At 38.6% G+C, this 5,664-nt stretch overlaps 1 long non-coding RNA gene across 1 annotated transcript; it reads right to left on the bottom strand.

Annotated features, from left to right (window-relative positions):
- Nucleotides 1-563: 563 nt before the first annotated feature.
- On the bottom strand, nt 564-4,184 carry LOC147655343 (uncharacterized). Its single transcript, XR_015278780.1, has 2 exons — nt 3,962-4,184; nt 564-1,695 (listed from the first exon to the last, which is right to left on the bottom strand). It is a non-coding gene; the product is annotated as an uncharacterized LOC147655343 (long non-coding RNA).
- Between the last annotated feature and the right edge of the window lie 1,480 nt (nt 4,185-5,664).

The following is a 5,664-nucleotide window of genomic DNA, read 5'->3' on the forward strand; positions in this document are numbered from 1 at the left end:
GGGAACAGGTGGGATGGAGCACCTTCTCACACTCAGTTATGTAGCAAAACGTGACACAGAGCCACACTCCTGGGGGCAATCTACTGCCTAGGACCACCATAAGCCCGAAAATTGTGCCAGGAACATTCTGGCATTGTGTAAAGTGCAGGCACGAGACTTTGGCACCACAATTAGCATAGGCCAGCCTGTGGGGCCTGGAACTGATAAACAGAAACAGGAATTACCACCAGAAAAAAAGGCCAAGATAAAGGGGATCCTATATCATCTCCCCAAGAAGCATAAGGCTGTAGCTTATAGGATAGGAATGAATGGAAGCAGGTCCACTCTTAGGGCAACAGGCAAACCCTAAGTCAAACTCTAAGTCAAAGCATCAATAAAAAAGTTTAAATGCATCCATGAAAGAAAAAAGAAAAAACCCCACTCATGTAAAGCACCCATAGAAGGACCTTATATCAGAAAAGAACCTTTCAAAGAGTTCTTTTGTCTTGACAAGTGACTGAATTCAGGTGAACAAGACAAGATGTATATTGCAAATAACATTGCAAATGAAATCTGACAGTTCATTTATCTGTCACTTCTGATCATTTTATAACTTTATTGTGAATATTCAGTGTTTCAGTTGCAATTTGTAACAATCACAGACAATGGATAGAACCAAAAGGAAAAGTACTTTACTTCCCAGATATTTGAATGAGACTAAAACACAGAATAAAAAAAAAATAAAAGCAAGGTTTTTCTTAGACCACATGTTCCAAGCTAGTGCTCTTGTCACTTAGAAAAACACATCTTTTCACTAGATTGATGGACAATTTAAGAGTGATCAATCTTTATAGACAGGGAGTTATATCAATATTGAAGAGCATAAGTGTCATTTAACAGTCATTCGTAGCATCCAGTCATACAGCAATTATATTTTTAGACTATAGGAACAAATACAAATAATACATATATTTTCTATGACACAATCTAATCAAAGAGGAATAGATAATTGTTAAAGGGCTCTCAGTTAATCATCTGGTTTATATGTCTTACATCTAGTATCAGTGATTTCTAATATAGTGGGCTTTCTCTAATACCCCACAGCAGAAAATAAAAATAAGAAGTACTATACTTGTATATCACCAAATATCAGAGAGCCTATTTGGATTAACACTGTGCTTTGTTAAAAGTCATATTTAAAGAGTCATTCAGCTCTGTTGCTGGAGTACTGTTGCTCTTTCTTATATTATGGCACCCAAAGCTGCCCCCAGCACTCGAGGTGAGGCCACCCCAGAGCAGAGCAGGACAATCCCCTCCCTTGCCCAGCTGGCCATGCTGGGCTGATGCCCCCCAGGACAGGGTTGGCCCTCCTGGCTGCCAGGGCACTGCTGGCTCATGGTCAACTTTCCATCGACCAAGACCCCCAGATTACTTTCCACAGCGCTGCCTTCCAGCATCTCATTCCGCAATTTATAGACACAACCGTGATTGCCACATGCCAGGTGCAGAATCTGGCATTTTCGCTTATTAAACTTCATGTTGTTGATGATTGCCCAGTACTCTGATTTGTCAAGTTCTTCCTGCAGAGCCTCTCTGCCCTTAAGTGAGTCAACAGGTCCTCGTTTTCGGTGTCATCAACAAACTTAGTACTCTTTCCAGTCCTTCATCCAGGTCATTAATGAAGATGTTGAAGAGAACTGGTCCAAGGATGGAGCCCTGTGGAACCCCACAAGTGACCAGCCAGCCTGATGTTATCCCATTTACTATAACCCTTTGTGCCCAACCTCTGATCCAGTCGCTCACCCATTACATAAAATGTGACATTTTGTCCAGAAGGATAATGTGAGAGACCATATCAAAAGTTTTGCTGAATTCCAAAAAGGAATACATCAACTGGCTTTTCTAGATCAGCTAGTGGATTAACCTATCATACATAGAAATCAGGTTCCATAAACACAGTGAAGAAAGAAAAACAATTAAGAAATTCCTAATTTTCATCTGAGATGTAAGTTTCTTCTCAGAACTGATAATACTTAAGATTTCCTGGCTTCCTAAAAATATTAGTTCAAACTATCCCTAGAATCTACAGTAAAACTCAGTGTCACACCCTTTGGTGCACCAGTAGCTCCTACAGCTCCTGAGAGAGAGCTTCATCCCAAAACTTTACATGAACAAAGACTTTACAATGGAATTGAACCAATTCAGAAGAGAGTCAAGGTAGACAAATGAGTTTACAGTTAACAAAGATCTGAGGTCAAGCCAGGATGTCAAGTTTGCCAAGCAAGGCCTGAATTTAGGATCAGGGAGGTGTATGGCCAAGCACAGGCACCCTGAAATGAAGTTCAAGCAGTGGTCAGGGTTTGTGGGTAAGGGCCTGAGGAGGGAGGAAGCCTCAGGTGGAGCTTCTCACATCTCCCAAAAGAAGAAACACAACATGGCTGGCTTTGAGCACAGGCAGCAAAACAGCCCAGACTATGATTTAAAGAGGATGCAGAGCTTCCTGCATGCAGAGTCACACTGTTGTCAAAATTCTGCAAGTTCTTGTAAGAAGAATCCTATTAGTTTCTTGAAAACCATTGTTCTATGTCACTGGTGAGACAGAAATCTTCTTTTGTGTCACACTAAGCCATCAGAGAAATTTCACAGAAACACATAATATTCTGGAAGGGAACCATAAGGATCATTGAATCCAGCTCCTGTCTTTGCACAAGACAAACCCAAGAGTCACACAATGTCCCTGACAGTATTCTTGAATTCTGTCAGACTTGGTGCTGAGACACTTCCCTGGGAAGCCTGCTCCTATCCCCAACCAACCTCTGGGTGAAGAACCTTTTTCTAATATCTAAACCAAATCTCTCTGACACATCTTCATGCAATTTCCACAATTTCTGTCACTTGCAACCAGAAAGAAGAGATCAGTACCTGGTCCTTTGTTTCCTATCACAAGGAATTTTTAGACTGCAATGAAGTCACCGCTCAGCCTCCTGGAGATACTGAGTGGCCTCAGCCATTCCTCATGCAGCTTTACCTCAAAGTCCTTCACCATCTTTGTTGCCCTTCTTTACCCACTCTCTAATAGTTTAATATTTTCCTTATATTACAGTTCCCAAAACTGCACACAATAATATTAAAGGTGAGGCTGCACCAGTGTTATACCTCCTAACCTCTCTCATCTCTGTGGACTGAGCATTTACTAACAGCAAATTAGTGAGCCAGAAAGAGTTTTGGAAATTCCCAATATGTAATCAGATTCTTATAGATGGATGTCTGCATGAATAGTCAACTACTATGAAATAATCTTGGGAATAATGCAATTCTGGTAGTTTGTAAAAGCAATATCTTATAAGAGACTACCCTGGAATTACAGTTAAATGTAATTAAATGTAAGCTAAAAGAATAAAAATATTTTTATAAAGAACCATTGTTAAAAATTCTGAGATGTGCATCAATAAAACAAAGGCCTTTCAGGAAAAAAGTATTTTGGTGCTAATAATATTAAAAATATAAAGGATATTATAAGTAATCAATGTGCATATTCATTTTGGAAGAATGTGATACAGAGATACTGCTATTATTTCCCCAAGTTGCTAGGGGAGAGCATTATTTAAAAAGAAAAAAAAAAATTGCCATTACTTAAATATATGTAACAAATATATGTAATAAACCAATCTTCTTTTGTCATAGTTTAACCCAGATGGCATCTAAGTACAACACAAGCCACTTGCTCACTCCCCACTCTGGCGGGGTCAGGGAGAGAATCCAAAAGGTAAAAGTGAGAAACGTCATGGATTGAGATAAAGACAGTTTCCTAGGTAAAGCAAAAGACATACAATGAGTTAAGAAAATGAGGAAATTAAGATTTTAACTAGAATAGGAACAACTTTAAAAATTTAAGGTAAAAGAAATATGAAAATTTAAGGTAGGAGCAATATAAGTAGTTAATGATTGCTAGGTATAGTTAGTTAAAAGCAAGTCTACATACCTTTTGCTTGTAGAAAAATGTAGTCAACGATTGCCAAAATGAAATGAATAGCTCAAGGATATATGTAATTTACTTGTCTTAAGCTGTGTTTGTAGAAGGAAACATGAAGAATAGACAGTTATAGAAAAGAGGACCACATCTACACCTGCAAGCAAGGGATCTGAACTGGTCCAGGAGAACCAGGACACAGCTGAAAAGTTGAAGCCTGGGGAAAAGAAAGAATTCATTAAAAAGACCCCAGACCCATTTTAAAAGAAGAACTGAGCATGCCCAGAGGGGTGTGGAGCTCATCACCATATGAGATGAGAGCAGGTGGAGTCAGGCAATGACTATAATGACAATAATGACAATGACTAAAATGACAGTAGCTGTACTGTGTAAGCTATGCATATGTAATACTTTGGGGAATAAATAGAGAATAAGGGACACTGGGGGGAGCACATGTCTTTGGGAAATAACTCTGGCATGTCACCTGGCCAAAATAAATCATACCCTCCCTAACTTTAAATACTTGAAAAGTCCTTTGTCCATGATTTTACTGCTTCAGCACAACCAAATCGAAACCAAGAATTCATTCACCACTTTCCTTGGGCAGGCAGATGTTCAGCCATTCCCAAAAAAGCAGGGCTCTGTCACATGTAGTGTTGATTTGGAAAGACAAACACCATCAGTTCAATGTTTGAGTGCCCACCCCTCCGCTTCCTCTTTCTTTCCCTGGCTTTATGTATTGATCATGACACCATAAGGCATGGTACATGCACCATTTGGGATCAGCTGTCCCAGCTGTGTCCCCTCCCAACCCTTGTGCACACCCAGCCTTCTCACCCATGGTAGAAGAGAAGGAAAAGGCTGGATTCTGTGAAAGCACTGCTCAGCAATAGCAGAAACATTTCTATGTTAACAACACTGTTTTCAGCACAAATTCAAAACACAGCCCCATACCAGGTATTGTAAAGAAAACTAACTGTACCCCAGCCAAAGCTATCACAATTTTGTTTTTATAAAGTAATGAAAAATGCTTCCTTTAAAAAAGGAATTCTTCCTTTAAAAAAAAAAAAAATATTTATCCTCTTCTTTTTTTAGGGTTTTTTTCCCTAACATACTCAACAGAATTTTTTTTTTCATGTCTTATTATTTGCAAGTTTCTATTCAGGCATTGTAGCAATGCGACTACTATATTTAAATATCTAATATGAGCTAATGACTCCTCTGTGATTTTGTTCTTCAGAGCAGATAAATAGACTAAATAAGACATGAATTCTTGTGTTCCAAACAAAATCTGTGTCTGTCTTAAAAGGTCAGATTCTTTTTAAATGTGGCATTTTAAAGAAATACATAAAAAAATACATGCAGTAAAAATTCCTATTTATTTTCACTGTATTTTAAATCAACCAGATCTTTTGTTAGGATACCATTTAAAAAAAAAAATATGGTGCACAAGAAAGGAATCAAAATTACTCTGCTGGAAGAGTAGGTTGGTTAGCTCCCATCCAAGACTAGCCAGCACTGTATACCAAGGTCCATTTGCCCCAAAGGTTTATGCCAGTATTCACAGTGCCTCACATATACACACCTTCATGCTTTTTTGTCTTTTCTCTCTAAACATCCAAAGAATTTTCTTCATAAACCACTGGAAGTTTCCTTCAGTTATAGAAATTATATTGCAGATTATATTGCAGACTAGATACCTTTTTCTGGATGTG

The sequence above is a fragment of the Cyanistes caeruleus genome, chromosome 1, assembly GCF_971803275.1.
Source record: "Cyanistes caeruleus chromosome 1, bCyaCae1.hap1.1, whole genome shotgun sequence".
Classification (NCBI taxonomy): Eukaryota; Metazoa; Chordata; class Aves; order Passeriformes; family Paridae; genus Cyanistes; species Cyanistes caeruleus.